The sequence below is a fragment of the Anser brachyrhynchus genome (genome assembly GCF_964034855.1).
Source record: "Anser brachyrhynchus genome assembly, chromosome: 6".
NCBI classification, from domain to species: domain Eukaryota; kingdom Metazoa; phylum Chordata; class Aves; order Anseriformes; family Anatidae; genus Anser; species Anser brachyrhynchus.
In genome coordinates, this window is record NC_137700.1 from 18,705,358 (window position 1) to 18,728,888 (window position 23,531).

At 37.2% G+C, this 23,531-nt stretch overlaps 1 non-coding gene across 44 annotated transcripts in view; it reads left to right on the top strand.

The window, feature by feature from the left end:
- Positions 1-23,531, top strand: part of LOC308197296 — a 722,739-nt gene that overhangs the window by 642,632 nt on the left and 56,576 nt on the right. For 42 of the 44 annotated variants that reach the window (XR_013952725.1, XR_013952726.1, XR_013952751.1 and 39 more), the window contains one exon: positions 1,052-1,147. The exons of 1 other annotated variant lie outside the window; for it this stretch is intronic. This is a non-coding gene — a transcript (uncharacterized protein). Of the gene's footprint in view, positions 1-1,051; positions 1,432-23,531 lie in introns of those variants that run through there. One more of the 44 variants, XR_013952746.1, reaches the window with a different exon arrangement.

Here is a 23,531-nt window from a genome sequence, read left to right on the forward strand (position 1 = left end):
GAGCATAGTTATAAACTGTGTTGTAGAAGCTATAACAGTACAGTATGGTTTGGGACTGAGAATTGTAGACCTTGATCACTGTAACACAGCTTCTTAATCATAAATACTGTAGGTTTTTTATTGAGTTATTAGAAACAACAATAAAAAGGCAAGTTGTTGTAATAGATACACATCATATAAACTGCTGTGAAATTGAGATGGTTATTATTCATTTGCTGTAGTTAGAGTGGATCATACTGTGATGCTTTGGAAATTGCTTTACCTACAAATCTGCGGTCTTGGCATAAGTGGGGACTGTGCGATTTGGTATCACAGTGTAAAAACAAAGCTGTAGTAGGAATGCATCACTCAGTGACATTTTATATCTTGGCTGACATTTTTCTTTTTTCCCCAGGAAAAGTTAGTGGATTGAAATTTCTCAGTGAATAACTGATACCGTTTTCCATACTCATTCATAACTGAACAATATGAAAGTTACAGTATGTGACAGTGGATTCTTTCAAACAGTTATCAGTAGACAAACTAAAGAGATAGGTAAAGGTTTGTTCAGAGGATCCTGTGAGCCATATTCACTACCTGTTCTTTATTCAGAGGGTGGTGAGCCACTGGCACAGGCTGCCCAGAGAACCTGTGGCTGCCCCATCCCTGGGGGTGTTCAAGGCCAGGCTGGATGGGGCTTTGGGCAGCCTGGGCTGGTGGGAGGGGTCCCTGCCACCCCTGCAGGGGGTTGGAACTGGATGGTCTTCAAGGTCCTTTCCAACCCAAACCATTCTATGAATATTGAAACAGAAACAGAACAAAGTGTCATTGCCTTTATTTTTTTTTAAATACTGACCTTTAGGAAATTTCCCTATATTTCGGAAATAATAGCTTGCAGTTGATGCATAGCAAGTATTTGAGATAACAATTAGTTTTCTGTGCACTGCAGAATATCTGCAGCACCTGAGATATTGCTATGGGTAGCAGCCAATCCTGAGGTACTTCTGAAAGACAGGCAGTCTCCTTCCCCCAGTCTAATGTGGCCTCATTCTCTCTCCCACCTGTGCTTGAGAGCCAACAGGAACCACCTGTGTAACATGCATAGCCTACCCAGCAGCAGGGTTGTTGTCCTGGAGAACTTCTGGAGAAACTGTGATAGAAGAGGCCTGTGATAGAAACTGAGATAGAAGAGATAGATAGAAAGTGTGCTTGGCACAGAGAGAAGGAAGAGTACTCTGCATCTTACAAGTCCTTCCCCTAAGGACATTCTTCCAGCACAACAGAAGCCAGTATAGAGTAAGATGGAGAGCCATGAGCACGGTGTTGCAGCTGGTGCTTGAACTGCCTGTGGAAGTCCCTCATGGTGATAAAAAGGAATGAGTGACCCTTGTTGCAAGTCTGGGTATTTTGGACTGGGACTGGAAGAGCAAACGTGAGCCTATGGAAAACCAGGTAAGAGAACAGGGGCGGGGAGATACAAACATTGAGGGTGCAAAAATGTGAAGTAGCCCAAAAATGGTTTTGAGCTTTCCTGAGGACGTATATGAAACTCCTAATGAGATATATGGGAGCCTTTCCTTTGCAGGTATAGTAGGATTATTCCTGATCAGAGAGAAACAAGTAAGAGTAACAAAAATAGCTTTGTCAGTATAATTGTTTACCATAAGGATGTTTGCTGATTCTGCTACAGCAGACACATCATGTCTTTTTACGCTGACCAACAGGACTAGCAAAAACGTATGGTTTTAACTTTAGTAACTACTGCCACCAGGCAAGGGACAGCAATGAACCCTGACATCTCCTAAGGTAAGCACATTGCGAGTCTTCGTAGGAATCTGTTGCTAATGCTTCACTGTGCAGAAACACCATACAGCAGGGAATTTGGGATGTTGTATGTCTATGCAGGACACTTGTATTTGGAACCAGATAAAAGACTGTAGTTTTCTTTCATATGTGGTGTGGGTGTATTTTTTTTGTTTGTTTGTTTGTTTTCCATCTGCATTTTGGGCTAGAATGATACTTCTTGCCTTTAGAAAGAGAGAAAGGGTCCCTCACATAAAATGCTCCTAATATTAGTCACTTCTGTACAGCTCTGTCTGCAGAAAATACCCCATCAAACTGTTCTGCCTTAACTCCTTGAAAGCTACAGGCAGCCGTGCTGGAGAGAGATTGGGCTCAGAATATAGCTTTGGTCAATAAAACTGTCTCTCAAGGATTTCTTCTGGCACAGAGCGCACCTTTGTTATAGGCTGTTGGCCCCCTACCTGAAATGCAAGGATGTATAACAGAGGTTGGATGGAATCAGGAGGTTAATATAACATAGTATTACTTATTACAACTTAATGTTCTTATGTGCTTAATATGACTTAATGTTCTTAATGTTCTGTATGCTTATGTGTGTGTGCTCAACGTGTACCACCTGCTTTTCCGCTCACACACATGAGGCCTAGGCTTGTAGATGGACATCTGCAAGATTCAGAAGGATATGTAAATCTCTGTTAAAACAGATTCTTCGATTAGTTATCAGACACTGCTGTGTGGATTTTAGTAGTAAGTCATAGTTGTATTCAACTAAAACCACATTCAGAAGCATAAAAGGTGCCCTTACTCTCAGGCAACTATTTCTGCTGTAAAAGCTATGGCTTTGCTGGAAGTTTTATATTAGTGTTATAGATACGCTGTTTTCTGTTTTCTTCCCCACCTTAGTGGTTTGTGAAATGAGTGGTCCAGTATGCCCTATATTCATGTATTAATAGATGGACAAATAGTACAGGTACTGAGCAATCAACTTTGTCTTACTGTGTCTCTACTTTGCCATCTTCAAGTTTTGTAGTGTTCTGTCTTTTTGATGTTGTATGTATTAGTGGTTGGAAATGCTGATGTTCCTAAAACTGCCACTTAGTTAAGAGCTTAAAGGCTAGCCGGAATTATCTTAGACTATATTATGGTCACGATAAACTTTAATTCTTATATAAAGAATTAAATTATATATTTTAATTCTTTACCTAATAAAAAATATATTTATGGTTCAAAAAGAAATGCATGTTCCAAAATAACTCCTTCCTCCTATCAGGATTTAGTTATGTAATGAAGACAAGATAAAAGCAAACACTTTTGAAGATGTGCATTTATTACAAATTATATTGCTTTGTTACGTAAAATAACTGGTAAAATTTCTGTCCTGGTTTCAGTTAGGACAGAGTTAATTTTCCTCCTAGTAGCTGGTAGGGTGCTATGTTTTGGATTAGGATGAGAAGAGCGCTGATAACAGTTTTAATTGTTGCAGAGCAGTGCTTACACCAAGCCAAGGACTTTTCAGCTTCTCGCTCTGTCCTGCCAGCGAGCAGGCTAGGGGTGCAGCAGGAGCTGGGAGGGGACAGACCCAGGACAGCTGACCCAAACTGGCCCAAAGGGGTATTCCATACCATCTGACGTCATGCTAAACAATATATAGGGGTGGCTGGCCGGGGTGGGGGGGCCGGCTGCTCGGGGATAGGCTGGGCATCGGTCAACGGGTGGTGAGCAATTGCACTGTGCATCACTTGTTTCATACACATTATTATTATTATTGTTATTATCATTTTCCTGTCTTAATAAACTGTCTTCATCTCAACTCACCGGCTTCACTTTCCCATTTCTCTCCCCCATCCCAGAGAGGGAGGGGGGAGGGTGAGCGAACGGCTGTGTGGTGTTTAGCTGCCAGCCGGGTTAAACCACAACAATTTCCCAAACTAGCAATAGTAATTTTGGCACTGAGAAAGAGAGAAATGATCAGGAGGGATAGCATTTTACTGTGTTGAAAACAAGTAAGATTGGTAAGAGGCTATCAGAGGAAGAAACATTAAAAATAAATGAGGCAGCATGGAGATGTTTTCTTATTTTTCTCAATAAAACTAGAAGATGGACAGCTGACGATTGACCCTATAGAGCTAAGAAAAAGATGTGTCCCAAGCATAACTAGAGGAAAAAAAATGTTCTTAACAGATTGAGTAGGTTAATAATTTATATGAACTCCTTTTCAGACCCTCAGTTGCTATCACAGGGTCAAGTCAAGACTTCTTGCCACAATTAAAGTGTTTAATGATTTTATTTTTTATGATATGCTTACCCTCTCTGTCAAAATCTTTAAGAAATGCCTGAAAGATTTTACTAATGTATATAAATTTAGGAGACAACAGGATAATATTTTTTTTTTTGAATTGGTAAGAAAGTGGATTTTTTCCTTTAGTGGTAGAGAAAACAATTACTTGCTTACACAATTTCATTTTCAAGAAACTTTTATTTCATTAATTGTCTGCCTTAATAGACATTGTGTTCCATCCAACTTTATATAAAAGCTCTGTCAAAGCTTAAATCCAATCTAAGCTATCATTTCTAGATTACTAGTACCGGTATGATAAAACTTCCAGATATATTTTATTCTTCAAAATAACATTTTTTCACAGTTAGTTCAATAGTTAGGGTGAAACAGCATCTGAAATATTAAGTGTACTGCCTCACAGTTCTTCCTAACTTTCTTTTGTACATAACAGGACCGCTAGAAAGTTTCATTTGTCTTTCATCAGTTAATTACCAATAGTACAATAGCGTTTAGTCCCTATCTCAAAACACCCCTACATTTGGCAAAGGGAGCAGTGCCATTCTTTCCAGACTATTTTCCTACACAGAAGATGCTTGTGATCAAATGAAGAACATATAGCAACAACATAGTGTATTACTTTCCTCGTGCAGTTAAATTCCCAAAGAAGAACTGAGGGGCAAATTTAATTTCATGGTAATAAGCAAGGATGTACAATGCCAAAGGAGAATCGAATCTTTCCTGATTTTTCAGCTTTATGCTTACCTTTGTTTTTCAGATGTAGATTAGGAGCTGGAAGATGCGCTCCTAAAGCACTTTCCTCCAGTTGATGGTTAGTTCATTGAAAAATGCCTTCTAGTGGGTGGCATCCCTGCCTATGGCAGGGGGGTTGGAAGTAGGTGATCTTCAGGATCCCTTCCAACCCAAGCCATTCAGCTTGGTCAGCCTAACTTAGGAGGCAGTAATGGGTAGGAATAAAGGTAAAACCTCTTTAAAGCAGTATTACAAAGCTACCTCTTCCTTGAACTCACAACTGAAGGAGGCAATGAGAAGCAGTAGAAGCATGGTCCAGCCTGTAGCCTTAGCAACTGGCATTAGCAATAGCTAATGAAGGACAAAACTCCAGGTATTTTCTTCCTAATGTGCCTAAGTATTCAGCTGATGAATAGCATCAACCTTCAGACTTCTACCAAATCACTAATTAAATGCCTTCCACACAACATAATTAATACAAATTAGAAAAATCAGTTGAATTTTATTAGTACATACAAAACTGTGTCTAACGCTGCATTAAAGCAGCATTTACTCTACCTGCCATTCAGTCATTCGCCATTGTTTTATTTTTAGTCTTTCCTGCTCTCTTCCATTTTCTAATGTTTTCCTAACATCCAGTTCATTAAAGCTGAAGTTTAAAAGCTTGAAAATATTAATGATGTATTTTGTTTTTTAATTTAAGCCATGTGGCAATTTGAATTTTGGTTCATACTACTGAAGACAAATTATCATTAGTGGAAGCAAGTGTTTTCAATGTTGTTTGAGTTTGTTTTAATCTGTCACATTCAGGGACTTCCCAGTGGTTTCTGAATGAGAGAAATTTGCAGATGAACGCCTGTCCCTGTGGTTTCTGCCAAGAAGGTAGAAGACTCGAGAAATGTAGTATCTGGAATGATGAACAGAGACAGTGAAGAAAAGTAGATGAGGCAGGAAGGAGAGTTTGCCAGGATTGTTAAACTACATAGGAGCTGGAAGGAGGGCTAGCTAGCTGAGAGTTCAAACTGATGCTCGTTCCCAGCTGGCACGTGGAGAACACAAGCAGTGTGTCTGTGTGCCAGGCTCCAAGATCCGGTTGTTAAGATAGGTAAGAAACTAGAGTCCTGACCTGTTTGATTTAAGAAAAAAAAAATAGAAGCTGTCATTCCCTATTGTTCTTTAGGTTTTGTAGGGAGGTTTCTCTAGTGCAAGAGAAGTCTGTATCCCTGGGATGAACATAACATGTTGACTGGCAAGATGCATCTTCTAAAGCATTTCTTTGCTCCCATCCTCTTTAATTTTTTTTTATTGCTTAAAGCTTCAATAAAATTCCTAGAAATATCCTTTTTCTTAGAATGCTAGAGACTTATCTGTGAATGCGCTTGCTTATAATTTTCTCCTTCTCTTCTTCAGAAACCTTGTAGCCTGGTACCATTTTTCTTCCAAGTCCCTTCCAAACCATTCTTACAGATCTGTTGCTCTGGAATCACTACCGTCATTCACCAGTACAAATCCTTCCTTTCTTCCTTGTGAGCACTTGGATAGTACCCATTCTCATGAAATTCAGTAGTTTTCAGCTATTTCCATGTTTCTGTCTCCACTGTTAATTGTATGGTGTTCCTTGGTACACTATACCTTGAGAAGTGAGATATTTTATGTTTATGTAAACAAACTAAAAGTAAATAAGCTTACTCATAAGTGAATAAATACCAGACATTTTACATAAATACTTAGTGTTTCAGGGAGTTGAACAAAAGCAAGTAAATTGTCTTCAATTGCCAGAATCCAGGTAGTGAGCTGCAATAAATATAGCTTCACTGTTATTGTGACGTTTTGTTTCCTTACACATTCCTGCCTCTTGATCCATCATGGAAGAAGGAACAGCAAAAGGAGAGGAGCTGGTAGCACAGGATCTAGAACAAATACGTTGGAGTGAACTGTCTGTGAAATGTTCCTTTCTTCAACATTGATACTTCTCTCTTGTTCATAGACAAAAATAATTGTAGACACTGTGATTGTGTATTTTATTGCTAAAGTGCTTAATAAGACACTGGACTTAAAAATGGAAAGCAAAGAATAGTCCTCACTTGAAAGGCATAAGTCTAGCAGTTAATGTAGCTGTTACATTTTTACCAGGATGTCTTCCATGTCCAACCTTGTGAAGTTGCTGATGAAATTTTAGGAAAAAGTGTATTTTTCTGTCTTCAGATTTCTCTTCCTCTTTAATTTTCGTTTTGAAAATTGTATTTTGGTTTGGGGAAAAGATGAAAGTAGAAGGACAGTTAGCTTCAGCAAGAAATGCATAAAGACACTTTAGATGGGAGTGGGTGTAACAACATGTAGATTTTTTGTGAATGCACAGTACACTTCAGGGAAGATAGGTTTTAATGGTGATCCAAAAAACTATTATTAAAATTATGCTGTCGCTTATTTTGAAATGTCTTACAAGTGCTGTGGGTTGTTTTCTGGATGAGTGATGAAGTGTTTTGAAACCGTTCATATGATATATATGAGTAAGAGGAAATAACTAAGATATGTATGTGCAAGGCTCTTAATAAGCACGTAGAGCTTATTTTCAGAACAGTCTGTTCTGAATTCATCAGTTGTTTGGATCTTAGTTATAATTTAGAATATTTGAAATAGAAATATAATGCTAGTCTTTATGGAGGCCTTTTGAAGTGTTTTTCATAAATTTCTGTTTTCAGTTAAGGGATGCGTTACTCTGTAAAATTGGCAATTGCGCTATGGTTGATGCTTAACAGATAACTTTAAACTTCGCTAGGAACAATATCCTTTAGTGATGTGCATTGTTAAAGAACTTCTCATTACACAGCTGTATTTCTGACATAATGAATTCAAGGAAGTTGCTCTTCCAGCAACATTTTTCCACACCGTTGGAAGACTCTCCTTTGTGATGCTCCATGTTACAGATAGCTACTGACATAGCTTTGCTGTCAGCAAAATATATTGCTGAGCTGCTAATAGCAGACTTAGCAATGCCATTCCTTTTCTAGTTGCCTAATTACTTCAAATCTGCCTTTCTCAGAAAACATGTCTATCTGTTCTGGTAACCTTGGAACTGGAATTCCTTGTCTTTAACACTTTACTAACATTTTGGTCCTAGCTGATGAAGGACAACAAGTGTAGTCTGCTACCTATTACTGATGTAATTCTTAATAAAACAAATACCCCAGAGTTTTTCCTCTTCGTGTTTTTGAAAGTTTGAAGCGCATCTAATAGGGTTACATCAGCATGCAGACATTTCTATAACTACAGATAAATTCTTAACCATATTAGTCCCAACAAATGTGCAGGAGTAGAAACACTTTATTCCAAGGCTTTACCTACAGAATGGTTAGATTCCAATACTAAATAATGGTAAGATATGTCAATATGCTGGTCGGTGTTTTGCATTAAACAGCCTAAAGCAGGGTTCAGCTTTCTGATCTGCGCTTGAGGAGCCAGCTAGTATGCCCTTGTGATCATGTCTTATTTGTGTTTTATAATTTGCACCAAAAATTGAAAGTTGTTATTTTACATGGAGATAGCTTAGTGTTTCTTAATGGTAAAAGAAACACTAAAGGACTTGTATCCTGCATTTGTTCTGAATCCCGATTTAAATCAGAGCTCCTAAGTACATCAAGGAATACAAGTAGGCAGCTAGATCAATTATTAATAACCACCTTCTATTTAGAAAAATGAATGAGTTCTGTGATGAGCAATTAGATTGTATTTGTTATCTCATCTGGCAGAAAGCAATCTGAAGAATAAAATTGACCAAGTAATAAATATGAATCAGTAGTTATAAATAGTTCAAATAATCAAGGCTTCTGATGAAGGGTCATTCCAAAGGGCTATGAAAGCAGTTGCTGTGCTGCTACAGAATGTGACCAGCAGTGGTTGGTGCTGGCACTGGGGGGCTGTGGGGTAATTTGAATTGCTGACACAGTGGTGGCACATTTCCTTGTAGTGCTGGAAACTGAATTGCATGTTCCTTTCTTTGGCTTCGTGAGTTAGATAGCTTGTAACTATGTTGGGAGTATATACTAAAATAACTGTGATTTGATAGGTGTACACAAAACCAAATGAAAAGCATAAACAGGATTCAGTTGTTCAGTGCATGAATGGGGTGGATCATGTTATGATAGTGAGAGCCAGTTTCAAAACAAAGAGGCACGATTCCCTACGCAACAAATAATTCAGCTGTGGAATACCCTAGTGAAAGAAACGATGGATGTTAGAAGTTCAGATTGATTCAAAAAATGAGCTAAAGAAAGAGATCTGTCAAGGGTTGCTAAATTTATAGAAACATCATCTAATTCAGGAAGTACCTGGGCCAAAAGTAGAGAGGTAGAAGAGTTTTCTAATTTAAAATCTAATGGGGTTTGAGAACTTTTATCTTAAAATTACTTACTGCCACTCTTAGAGGTAGAATATTATCTCTCATGACATTTATCTGACATAACGTTGCTTTTCTTGTGTTAAAGTTTTATTTTCAGTTTGCAGCTTGTAGTGTCGGGGGAGCTTGGGTCACTTCTGTAGCCCATTTTTTGTAAGATTTATTATAAAAGCAGGTCCTTGAGGGGCCCCACAGCTTGAAATATGTACCTGTCCAAGAAGAAGGAGGGAACTCACTGTGATGTTTTTTAAACAGATGTGTTCTGATTTTATTTTCTATCCTTGATTTGCTGGCACTTTGCAGCCTCACCCACTCAACTGACCTACTGAAATACATACTGAATTTCTGTCAAATTCATTGAATTTGGAGTATTTTGTCAGCAGTTCTAAAAGTTACAGCATTTTACACAGTAACGTGGAAACTAGAATTTGGTCATGCAGTTTTGCTTAGGTGTAGCTTTCATTGCTTTATATATCCTCTCCTCCCCTTTGTTTGATAGTAAAATAAGCGCAATTCACGAGACCAGGAAGTTATTCCTATGCACTGGGATAGCCATCAGATCTAAGTTTTCTCATTTAAATAGTCATCTTGTTTGGTTTGTATCTTGATAAAAGCTAGCTTTAGAGTTGGGAAGGCTTTGTTGGTTTTCAGTGAGCGCGCTTCCCTGGTGCATGTTCATTTTAGGGAGTAAACATCCAGATCAGACTGTCTTGTATGTTTATATAGTGCATTTCCTGCTTTAACATGGGGGTCTGTGTAAATATTCAAAAATATAGCTTGTTCTTTATACAGGGTGTTGTAGCGCTTTGTGTAAAGTTTAATGAACAACACGTGAGAGTGGACGTTAGCTTGATTTTAAGGTTCTGAATCAGAGGAGGTATACGTTAAAACAGCTCGCACACAGTTGCACATTAATTCTGTGGCACATCTAGGAGTATTTGGCTCCCAAGATAACTACAAAGCTTTACTTTCAGTGCTGAACAGATTGTACATAAATATTAGCGAGTGCAGTTGATACTTATTTAAAAACTTCTTGATTAAAAATAGTAGATTTTGCAGTTAAATATTCCAAATATACCTAAAAGGATAAGGCTGCTTAAGCTCCAGAATAGAAAAGATGTTTTTTGTGTACCTGTTTTTATTTTAGTATTAATGCTGTGAAGGAGAAAACATAGATGTTTTCCATCCACTGTAGTTTATGAGCATTGATCACTGTAGATACGGGGCACTGAAAGGCGGCTTGAAAAAAAAGTTCAGTTGTTCATTGGCCTAACATCCTGAGAAGCCAGGCCTTGGATTCTGCTTTGATTTGAGGAATAAAATTTAACTTTGGGAGCAATCTATGATAGACTGTTTACAGAACTTCCATGCCTCTTAACAGGCAACATTGGGCATCGAGTCATACATATGCGTAGCAAACGTTGAATCAGTCCTAGGTTTAGGGTAATGTCTGGATATGTAGGCATATGAAGAGAAAGGAAATCTGCACTTCTCCATAATGACTGCAGTCCACAACCATACATTAAATATTCTAATACATGCACGTGTGTGTGTGCATGGATAAATAGATGGGCATAGGTGGTTTTCCCCACTGAGTAACAGACTTTCTGCTACTTCTGGTTCCTGTGGAAGCCAGCAAGAATGTATGGATTCATCCTATGCGTACACCACACTCAGGCTTAAAGAGCCATAGCATCTGCAGCACAGGAAATGGGAATAATATCTGCTGTACTTCAGTGTTCAAAATTGTAATCCACTGTGCAAGAAATTGGATGCCTATAACTTTTCTTAGTAGGTAAAGAAATCAGCAGAGTAGGAGAGGTCCAGCCTTTGGAAGCAAAGTTTTTGGTGTTGTTTGCACTGCTGAAAAATGTCTGTATGTGTAGAGATGGATTTGCATGGGACTTCATTCTGATTTTGCAAAATATTATCAGCTGAAAAAACAGATCGGGGAGCTGAGGGGAACCAACAAAGAATACATTGGTTTGTTCTAGTCACAGAATGTTTGGGTTTTGTTACCTGGAGAACCTGTACCAATCCAAACTTAAGGCATTAATGCCTTAAGTGGTAGCTGAACAAGTGTTCTAGGGAATTAAACTTGGGATTTAAGCACCTGAAAAGTAATTAGGCTGTTCTAGGCAGTAATTTTTGCTGATGTGCCAAAATCTTCTACCAGATTGAGAATATATTTTGACTATGACTATCTTAACATTGAGAAGCAGTAAAGAAAAATATTGAAGAACTTGACTCAATCTAAGTGTAACAGTAGAATAAGTGACTTCGTCGAGATGTTTTAAATGATTGCTGAGAGTGAATGGAAAGCTCAAGCCATTAGAAAAATCAGACTGCCCCAGGCAGAAGTTAGAAACATATTGGATTTTTGCTCATGTCTGAGAAGTCAGTAAGAAGTGAGATGCAACTTCTGCTTCTTTCATGGGAAGACACATTTGCTGGTTTTCTGTGCTATTTGCTCAACAGCTTCAGCTCTTACGGAGTTGAATGAAACGTTGTAGTCCTAATGGAATTACAACATGGTGCTGAGCTCTCATGAGAAAGTCTTTGAGAGTCATGGTCCTCTTCTCAGTGGTGAGATGAAGGTGGTTTCTTTGGTGGCTGACTCTGCTAGGTGAGCTCTAGATTCAAGTCATAAACTTGCCTCCCTACTTGTTCTTTTTCCAGGCTCCCTTTGGATGTATACCCAGCTCATTCTAAAGATATCACTGAATTGAATTGAAATCAAAGAGCTCTTCAGTTCACTCTAAATCTTAAGCAGTCTGAGTTTAAAAAAAAAATAATCAATTCACATTGTATATTTTGGAGTGCTTTCTGTTTCCAGCTCTTGAGGATAAAGCCATTTTGGGAGAAGCTCTTTGTTTCCATGGCAGAAGACCCATAAGCTAACAAGACTCAGAGACTGTTGCACTGAATAGAAGGATTGTATTAAACCTTTTCTGCAGAGGTCAAGCTAAATCAGTGACCTGAACAACCTTCAGGAGAATACAGGCAACTTTGGAGCATCACTGATGAACGTCTGTATTCCCATGATGTGTCTGAATTTTTGTACACACCTTCTTTAAGCACTATGTTATGTGAGGACTACTGGGCGTGATACAGTTCTCTCAAAGGTGATTTTTTTCCCAGTTGCTATTCTCCTGTGAAATCTTTGTATTAGTAATCTAGGCAGGTTAGGTGTATACTGGTGACAGTCACCCATAAGTGCATGTGAACAAACATTGCAAAAAAAAAAAAGTAGGTTTCTTCACCTTACCTGAGTGTTTTGTGAGAAGTCCTATCGCTACATGCATTTTTATAATCCTGTTATTTTCTGTTCTGCTGGGACATCATCAGGGGTCTGGGGTTGAGCTTTACCCATATGCGAGACCGCTTCTCATTGTTGTAAGTTATGCATACTACTCGGAACTGCTAGGGCTAAAATGTCTCTTGTTTTGAGCTTGCATTGCTTGTGTCCACCTGTGTTGTGAATTTATCAACAAACTACACATCCCAAAGAGCCTCTTGATTTTTTTCTGTAAGTGCTCTTTTTGCTATAAAATGCGTAGTTGGCATTTTTATTTTCATTCTACCAACTGCCACCTAGAAGACATACCATGGTTGCAATATCCTTTATGAGAGAATATATGAGTAAAAGGATAAGGATCATTGTTCTCCTTAGAGTAATTTTTCTTTAAATGCATGCAATTCTGGATTATCAGAAACAGATGTTACGGTAGGAGGGACAAAAGAAAATTTGTTTTGGAAGAACAGGTGTTTAAAAAAATAAACAGTTTATACAGCTTATCACGTTTCCTTCATTCTAAAAAACTAAAAAAAAAAATTGTTCTCTACTATTTTTGTTGATTTTCATTTATAAATCTTTTTTATCCTGATGCTTGCTCTTTTGTCTCACACCTTTCTTGACACATTTGTTCATTTTAATTTTACGGGATCGAGAAACTCTTCTTGTTGTCTGCTTTTCTTACCGGATTAACCAAGTAGCATGTTGCAGGACAGTTAAGGAATGTGGTTTTCTTTTGAAATAATTATCAGATTGCATCCACTCTTGATTGAAGGAAAAAGTAAGCTTACCATATTGCATATAAATTGCTTGTAGCATAAAATCTCATTGCCTGTATATTTCTTGTTTTAGGTATTTCCTGTGTTGCTACTTTATTACACCTGTACCTCCTAGACAGTAATCAGGATCCACTACAGCTTCCTTTCCACCCGTAATTTGCTCACCTTGTTGAATGTCTTGCCATTGAGATAATATAATTATTCTTAGTATTGTACTTTCATAACTGCCCTGTGCTGATTTCTCTCTGGCCCCAAATGAAGTGTATGTTTAAAATCACTAGTATGAGAAGAGGCCCACGGAATTTAATGAGGCTATTAAGATACTTGAATCTAGATAATTGCTTAAATATGTTCCTAAATGCAGAACTAACAAAATAAAGGGAGGATATTAATAGGTCATTAAGAAGTAGTTAACCTGTTATTTTCTTTTGCCCTTGAGACCTATGGTCACAATAGCAGATGTTATTCTTTTCCTTATAGCTTAGCCTGAGACTGTTCCTATATACACAGTTCTCACATGATTCCATTCAAACGGTGCTGAAGATATTCTGAAATGCTTTTTTATGCATGTATAATTCATAAGAAACTGTAATGCTAAAAGAGTTGACTAGCTTTGGTATCGTTTATGGGCAAATTGCTGGCATAAAATCTTTTGTTACACTGTTATCTAAGCAAGAGGTAACTGGTTTTACTTCACTGGAACTGTTCCAGACACTGATGGAAATGAGGTGAGAACTTATTAGCCCAGTTATAAATTACATTGAATAGTCATTCTAAGTGTAAATAATGGCTAAAATTCAGCCAAATTAATACTCTAACAGAAAACTGTCCATAAAAAATAATATGAATTTTTTCAGTATGTCCATAGTATAGTTGAGACTGCTTGCTCCAAGTACCTGACAATTCTGTGTCATTTGAATGTAATGAAGGAAAAACAGTCTTGGAAGTACCAGTTTTAATCAAAGAAATACGAACTGCTTTGGGCCCTGTTATCACTTTAAAGTACTATTGATGTAGAATCCTAGAATATCCCGAGTTGGAAGGGACCCAAAAAGATCATTGAGTCCACCTCCTGGGTCTCCAGAGGACCATCCAAAAAATCAAACCATGTGTCTGAGAGTGTTGTCCAAATGCTGCTTGAGCTCTGTCAAGCTCAGTGCTGTGACCACTTATCTGGGGAGCCTTAACATTTAATTCATTGTTATTTAATACTTCTGTGGTTAAGGTGTGTAAAAGAATTTCCTGTAATGCATTCTTACGCGTATGTTTCATAAATTTTAAATATATAAGGATGCATATAGAATAAACATAGGTGTTAATACTTTTATGTGGGATGTAGCCATAGGTAGAGATAAAGCTACTCTGTTATGTGGTTTCGAAAGTAAACCTGTGCATTACAATTTTTTGGTTGGTTTCTTTTAAGAAGGTAACCTGCACTCTGACATGTTTAAAAACACAAGCCACCTCTTTAACTTCATCTTTTTTATTTATATCTGTGTGGAAAGTGATTGATTTGTTGCATCAATATGCTCACATTTGAGTGTGAGACAGAATGGCTGTCTAGTGCTGTCACTGAAAGGAAAGAAACTTTAATTAAAATGTTTAACTGAGCTTTATAGTTAAAAGCAAGGTATAGTATGTGAAACCCCATACAATTCATCTTTCCAAAGAAGTAATTCACAAAGTGTTCAACTAATCATTCATGGACAACGTGTAGGATACTTAAGATAGGATACTTAAGAATTTAAAGGATCATAAAATGTTGAGATCTACAAGTTGTATGATAGTCCTGCCTGCAACAGCAAAGGTATTTGAAGATGAGTGGTAGGCTTTAGAATTTAACTGATTTCAGAACACTTCCAATATCATTACACTGTTTCATTGTGTATACTATTCTCTGTATTTTAAAACTGATACTTGTAGATGTAAAGCTCACCATTATAATGAAAAACCAATAGGGAAAAGTTAGGTAAAATGTAAAGTCAAAACCCATGCCTATGAAAGAGCGTATCAACAGAAAATTGCAGAGAATTTGGTTTTCCACACAAGTTTCTTGAGTCTGCCAAGAAGCAAACTACATTGGCTTATAAGCCTCCATGCTAGCATAGCTATCCTGCTGTGAGTGTCTGTGCCAGCACTGCTATCTCTGCACAGTACCATGTGGTCAGATCAGCTGGATGCCTGAAGTTACGCTTTTTATAGCTGATTAAGATTTAAAGAAGAAAAGTTGCTTCTTAGTTCAGGACTTCACAATTTTATGAGGCCTCTGTTGTGTGCTTTTGTTGCGCTTCTATTTGAAGAATTTTCTTATCCATATGAATCCTTCTTAGCTTTCTGTCAGGATAAACTGGTTCTTTCCACAGCTCTTTCTCTTTTTTTTTGCCAGTCTTTTCACTTGCTTGGCTTGCAGTTAAATCCAGTAGTCTGTATATTTTTGTCGGTACTCTTCTTGTTCTTCCTTTCAGTATGTTCTCAAATGGTTATCTCCCATGAGCTGTTTTTTTCCAGTTCACATGACCATATTTTGTAGTTTGCTTTGTTAATCGTACAGACTGTCATACAAATCTTTTTTAACATTCAGTTTAAAATATTTTTGCTCCTGCTGAAATGTTGTTGCATCACCTGAGAAATCTGGGGTGCTTATAGTTGGTTTAACCAACATTATTACCTCCTGTCAAAAGGCTGCTTGGAATTCCTGCTGCTTTGCTGTGAATCAAGCAACTTTCAAAAGGCAGTCTCTGAATCTGCCTTTTTTTTCCTCAACCTGTAACTCTCGTAGGTATGCATGGCTGTTTTCCAAGCTATTGTCTTCAAAAGCCTGAATTTTTGTTTTTCAGGGTGACCCATTTTTTTCTTTTCTCCAGATCACTGATACATTTATCTTGTTTGGTTCTGTATTACTTAATTTCCTTTGAGTATAGAATTTCGTGGGAATTACTTTGATCAGTGATTGAACCAAGATATAAAAGTTCTTCAACCTACCAATGTTCTTTCTCCTCCACTAGAACCATTGAATCTATTTATGAGTATTCTGGTTTAAATCTTAAAGTAACTGAGGATCTGCACTCCTAGTACACATACTGTGTTGACAGTGGTTTTTTGGGTCCTCAGACAGTCTGGTAATCAACGTGGCATAGTCTGCAGACCTTCTCTCAAATATTTTATGGCTTCCTCCATGTCATCTGAGCTGGATAAGGATGATACTTTTAACCTTTTCCTGTACATCTGTAGTGTCTGAGAGCCACTTTTACAGCAAACATATTAATGTGAAGTTTTAATAGAGTACCTTGGCTAAGTGTGATGGAAAACCAATTTCAAGCATCATCAGCCGTAACTGATAATTTTCCACTGAATCAAATGGTTTAGTGAAGTCAACAAAAAAGAGGGATGATTACTAAAATATTTGAACGTGACTCTTTGTATCTGTTGCAAGTGTCTATCATACTAATTCAGATTGATACCGAGCTTTGTTCATCTTTGAATCTGTTCCAGAATAATGTTCTTGCTTCTATGCAGTACCAATGAGATTGGTTTGTAATTGTATGCTTCTTCCAGTATAGTCTCTTAGGTACTGGAATGTGTATTGATCTTGTCCAAGACTCTGGCTGCCCTCCAGTTTTCCATAGCTTCATGTGTACAGAAAGTGACATTGCTGGTGCTCTGTGAGAAGCTGTATTGGTACATCACCCTGTCTTTGAACTTCTCTACTCTTGATCCTTTTAACAGCATGTCCTGCTTTAGACTATAGTGATGGTGGTTCTGTTTTACCTGCTCAGTAAGTGTCATGCATCTTTTCCTTACCCTTACATAGTTTCTGATAGCATTCTTTCTGCCTACAATTACTTGCTTTTCTTTTACATGGATTCCAGCAGCTCTGAGTACATTTGATGGTGCTTTTAGGCCATGCTCTAGAAACAGTGTTACAAATACCTTGAGTCAGCTGTTAAGCTGTCTTTTGCTGTTCTGGTATATCATATGAACTCCTTATTGCCCTTTTTTAAATTACTGAATTTCTATAAACTATTCTCTGCCTATGCTATGATTTTTATTTCCTTTCTCTCCTAAATAACCCTTACGAGCTCATCTAATAACCCTCATTCTTATTAATGTGTTCTCTTATATTTCAAGAACATTGACGATGTTTGTTTTCCTAAAATTTTGCCTGTACTATATTACTTTATTTCTGGATATTGCTCTTTCAGTGCTTAAAAACGTATTTTGGTATCTGCAGTACATGTTGTTGCATTACACACGCAAAGTTGATTCTCAGCAAATTGAGGCTTTCCTCTTCCTATTATTTTCTAGCTTTCAAGTACAGCTATCAGTCACAGACTATACCAGAGTAAGTTCTCCTTTTGTGGTGTGGTGTGGTGGTCTCCTTCTGACTGATTATGTGCAGGTGTCCTTCCGATTTCCTGGCTGTAGGTTTGGCAATGTGCATGTATGCATGCATGTTTTTACTTCTAAAGATGAAATTGTATTAGTGGTGCTTGACTTCCAGTATAAAATTTTGGTAGCAACCCCCCCCCAGCTTTGGCATTCATCACAGTAAAATGAACACCTCTACCTTTAAAAATATAACTATTTAATTTTTGCATTCATATTAAGTACTTAAAATGTCAAATTCTATCCATGATATCATTAGTCAAGCTATTGGGTTAATGGTCTCAGCAGAAGTGATTGCATTTGTTCAGCATGATACTTCTTTCAGTATTTTCTAGCTCATATTATCTCTATTTAAAGCCAGGATGCTCTACATGAAGGATACACAAACTCTTATTTTAAACAGTAGCTTTTTAATAGTAGCAATGGCAATAAAATTATGCCCTGTGCATACGAAAATGGAAGATACATTCTGACATCTTAGATAATCTAAAAAATAGCTGAATGAAATCTCAGATGTTCTGAGAAATAATTTGGGGCTATATATATGAAAGATGAAGTTCAAAAGAAAATATTTTCAGACCATCTTGATGCAGGAAAGTTGATAGAAAATATTTTAAGCCCATATTGGTAGCTTTGCTGGAATTAATGTTTGTATTCAAATAGATGCGTATATATAGACATTGACTTCAACATTTTTTTCTAGATATCATCCAGTAATTTTATAATCATTATTTCTCTTGAAATGTATTTATCCTCTGAATGCGACGGATGAGAGACTTTAAGTACCAACAAATCCAATTGCATTCATATATTGTATATTTCTGAATTACTACTCTTCTACATTAAAGTTTATCTAACCTTCTGAGGAATAAATGTGTGTGAAGCAGCAAACCAATGCATGATTCAACTTTTTCCAGACACACATGGGGCACAAATGAAGAGAATTGAAAGTGCACGGAGAAGCAGGGCATCCCATATCACTGGGTTAGCATCATGGATTACAGCAGGTCAAATGAAAAGTGAAATTCAGTGTCCTCAATGAATAGCTGCCATCTGGCTGACTTGGGATCCAGATGTCACATTTCTTTTTATCCTGAGAATGTAACAACTGTTTCAAGGCTTACTTGGGGGGAAATACAGCATGTATGGAGGAGGCAGATGTGAAGTAGACATAAAGATTTTAGGAAGTAATTAGAAAAGATTGGATATTCTATTTTATATTCTTCAGAGATTTGTCCCACCTGGTTTACTGTTATTACAAATGTTGGGAATATCCTTGAAGTGTCAGATAGGACAATGTTTGCGCCTTTCTACAATATGAACAAAGTGCTTGGATAAAAGCTCTTGAATGCTGTTTTTTCATGCAGCAGTCTTTCTCTAGAACTGAAAAAGCAGTAACTATTAAACCATTTATCCTGATAGCATGTTTTAATTTTAAAGTGTATTTACAACATAAGTCAACTGAACCACTGATATCAAAATAATTAATGTGAACAGGATCTAAAGACAGAAGTCAGTATTACTTGAACTTAGCTGTAAATGTTTTTCTTGGTGGAAGTGTCAGGGAGGAAGTGTCTAGGAAACAACATTATGCTGAAATCAGTAACTGCCTATGAGAATGTATTCTGCCTACAACAGAAGATGTCACTGCATTGATCTGAAATCTGGTTTGTATTCCTTTGTCTTTTCCCTAGTTAACTCTAGGACTAGGGATAAGTACTGACATGTAAGTGGATAACACGGATTTTGAAAAATTATGCTATATACCCTAATACCGTTTCCACACTGTATCTGCTCTCTTTTTCACTGAAAGCTTTAGGCTAACAAGGTTGGTGTAGCAGCTATCTGAAAGAAGAAGGGATTCCTTCAAAAAAGGGTCACACACCTTTTCAAAGATGGACAAACTAGGTTACTGGCTCGAGATAGAATTTAACTTGGAGTGTTTTGAAGTTTTAAACTAGATTCCAACTTATGAGTTTGTAAGCCAGCTTGAGTCCATATTCAATTATCGATATGAAGAAATGCAAATTAAATATTTATGCATTCAATATTCAGTTACCACTGCGTGTTGTTTGTTGTCTACCCCATGGTTCAGCTTCTGTTACAGCAATCAAATTGGTACAGGTTTCATATCAACTTTTAAAGTCCATCCTAAATTAAGTTCAGGAGGAGAGATGTTGCAGTGGTCTAGAGGGAAAGGCATATATTTTCCTTCTGTCAGCCTAGGGCTGAACCTGGAGGTATCCCATCATCACTCTTGGTGTTTTTCATAAATTCGCTCTCAAGTTCTTGTTTGTGTATACATCCCACTGTGGGAACATCTATGCAAGAACGGTTGATTGCAGAATGTTTTTTACTTCATGTGGATGCACTGCTCTGCTTTCTAAGCCTTTTTCAATGTGCAAGGTTTTGTTATTAAATAGGCAGAAAACACACGTTAGTTTCAGCTGACTGAGCTGGAGGTTCTTTATTTCCTCATTACAATTGAGTTTAATGCTGAATTTTCTTTCAGCTTCTACTGTTTTTAAGTTGTCTTTCAGTACCTTCAGGAGTCTGTATTAGTGGGGTTTATTCATAGGTCTTGGTTTCTTTTAGCATCGCTTCCTTAGATTTAAAATGCCTCCTGCGGATCTGAGCTCTGATGTCGATGGGAACCTCTCGCACTAGTTCAAATAACTGTCTTGTATAGACACAGAAAATCTTGTGCATGCATTCTGCCTGTGCTCTCTAGAAGGAGACATTGCATCTGTGTGATTTATCTGTTTAGCCTTCATACTTGGGGCACCATAGTACTGCGATAAAATTTGCACGAGTTGCACAACTGAACATGTATATAGAAATATTTCTCTTTGTCACTATTTACAAACCCATAGATTTCTAGAAGTGAGCTGCTAACTTTTTATTAGATTTGACAGCCTAAAGTTTACAACAAAGGAAATGGATTTGGTACGCTACAGGCCAATAAATTCTTGCCCCTTTATTGAAAGTATGCTGCTCCCAGCCTTCTTTTCACCTGCCTTTAAGCTTGTGAGAACACCAGGAGACATGGTACTAAAAGAAAAGGATTTTATTTTGAGGTTTTCTTCTGCATTCTCACAAGAGAGAATGGATAGCAATTCTGGCTGAAAGAAAGTTTCATTGATTTATTAATTTGAAAACTGATGTTTGGAATAGCAGTTTTTGTCCATAATCACACTTTTCAAAAGGGAGATTGGTTTGTCTCTCTCAGCCTGTAGGATGTCTGCAACTGCACCTTGATCATCTCTTAACGTAAGTAAAAACGTTACTTGAATATATATCAGGTTCATTACTAATTCAGAGTCCTGCCTTTTGCTCTGTCCATGACATCAACTAGCTCTGATTTTTATATACCTAATGTGACAGGGCTTAACAGCTCCTCTTTACATACATAACCAACTCCTGTAAGGTAAGAACTCATAGTATAATTCCTAACTCTTTATTCCTGTAAGACCGCTCTAAGGTTGTTGCACAGCCTATTGTATTGGCTGGTAAAATTGATGAAAATAGAGTTGCTGAAAGAGTAAGTTACGTGAGTGAGTTACAGCTGATAACTGGTGGTAGGGTTTTTTTTGGTTTTGTTTTCTTTGTTTTTTAAGAAGGGGGAAGTGTCTCATGAAGTTTAGGCTTCTGTTCAGTGTTGCGTGCTAAACCACATATATGAAGGGTTTGTGGAAGCTAACCCACTGGTTCCTCTGCCTCTCTAATCTTACCTAATCTGTTCCTCCTCTGACAAATTCCAGAAAAAAACATCTTTGCGGTTTCTCTTCCCTCAATCTAGTGTGTCTCTCTTCCATTGCATGCTGCATTATTGCTCCCATAGAGACCCAGGCATTGTACTACACACTTACTTAGGAACATCAACATGTTCTTTGGTACTGTGCTAAAATCTGTGTTAACTTATGAAATGACACTTTTGGCCATATCACTCAACAGCATCATACCTAGAAAATCTAAAACTGGCTGCAAAAAGATTATGTAGAATTAGACACTACATATTTAAGTAGAAAATAATAAAGAAAGCAGTCCTTGCAGTGAAGGTGTACTTAATGAAAAAAAGCATTGTACTGGCTATTTGGCATGTTTGGAAATACACCAGGTGGTGTTAAACATGCTCATTGTGTTGTTTGCTTACATTGATTTTGTGTGATGAAGAGACCCAAGTGAAATTATTTGGAGCACTTGACATGCAGAAGCCAGCAGATGTACAAAACTAGCTTGTTGGAAGGCTACCATATGGTCTGAGCATCCTTAGGCATACTCTGTTGAAAGTTCAAATTCAGATCACGTTGCCGGACTAATAGAACAAATTTTAAATACTTTCCTATTTTATACATACATAACGTGGCTTTGATAGAACAGTCAGTGAAATGTGGATAGCTCAAGGAAAATTTCAGTATAGAACTATGAAAAAGAAGGGTTCTGTTTATAAGTGCATTATTTTTCAGTTCTTACATTTTTTAACTAGCAAAAAAAAAAAACTAGCCTCTGCTTGCCCACCCATTTCATTCCTCATTGTCCTGTATGTATCCACAATTTTGTTTACTTGTGGCTGTGTATTAAACTTTGATTTTTATGTTTATCTATTGTATATTAAGATCATGGAAATACATTACCATGCTTTTAGTTATTGCTTCCTGTAGAAGTTTTGCATATAACTTTCCTCTGGAATTTGCCAATCCTTGATCTGTTATGACTGTCATTGGTTAATGACAATCACTAATCTGTTGAGAGAACATTGAGCCAAGAGAAAAAACATCAATAGCTAAGTATCAGAATCCAATCCTGTTCCAGAAACCTTGAAGTGCTGATTTATAATCCACCAAAAGTTAGTGAGTTAGAATGTTTTTATCCTTCATGTAATCAGCATGGTAAGAGATGTCAGATGAAAGGGAGTTGTTATATGGCATGTATTCACTATCGGATAGTAATTCATGGATTGCCATACTGCTTTCCTCCTCACCGGTCTTTCTGATGTATTTTTATAAAGACAGATAAAGCGACATGATCATACTCGTGGTTTGGCTGAGCCTCACTGATCAGTTTGCACTTAAATAAAGTTAATGCTGAAGCTTGCATTTCCTGTCTGTGTGGTAGGGAAGGTAGATAATTAATATTGGTCCGTTGTTGGTATTTTTGTTTACTTGAAACCTACAGATGAGAACAGTGTAGTGTAAACGGTATTTTAGTGTTACAGAAAAGAAACTGATGGTGCTTTTTCTATTCACACAGCTGCCAACTTCGTGTTACTAGTGAGTATTGCTTTAATTATTCTGTATTTTCTTCTTGACTTCATGTGTAATTAACATAAAGCAAAATAGCACCAATTACATAAATACATGTTTAGGGGATTTTTAAAAGTCTCATTATGGACAATACGTATGCATATTTTGGAACAACTGAAAGCAGTCATGCCTTCAAAGCAGTAAGTCAATCCATTCATCATCTCATTGAAGACTCTCTAATCCAGTCTTGAATATGTAGCCTGCAGATGAGCAATACATTATAATTTTTTTTTTTTTGTAAAAATGATGGCCTACAATGAAAACATTTACAGCTGGAGTGGACTTAAATTAGTCTATGGATTTTCTTACTGCTGCAGATTTTTCTACCAGACGGTAAAACAGAAAATTTAACTCCAAAATGTAGCAGCGCAAAGTCAACACACACAACTGCTGCAGAATTAGTCGCCTTATGAAAGTCTCTGGTATAATATAATACATTATTAATATTAATGTTAAACTTTGACTTTCAAGTACTCTGACATGAGGTTTAATTCTTATCCTTTGGACTTAACAGAGCTCTGTAGTAAGCTAATTGAAAATTATCTTTTCGTCAATGACGCTT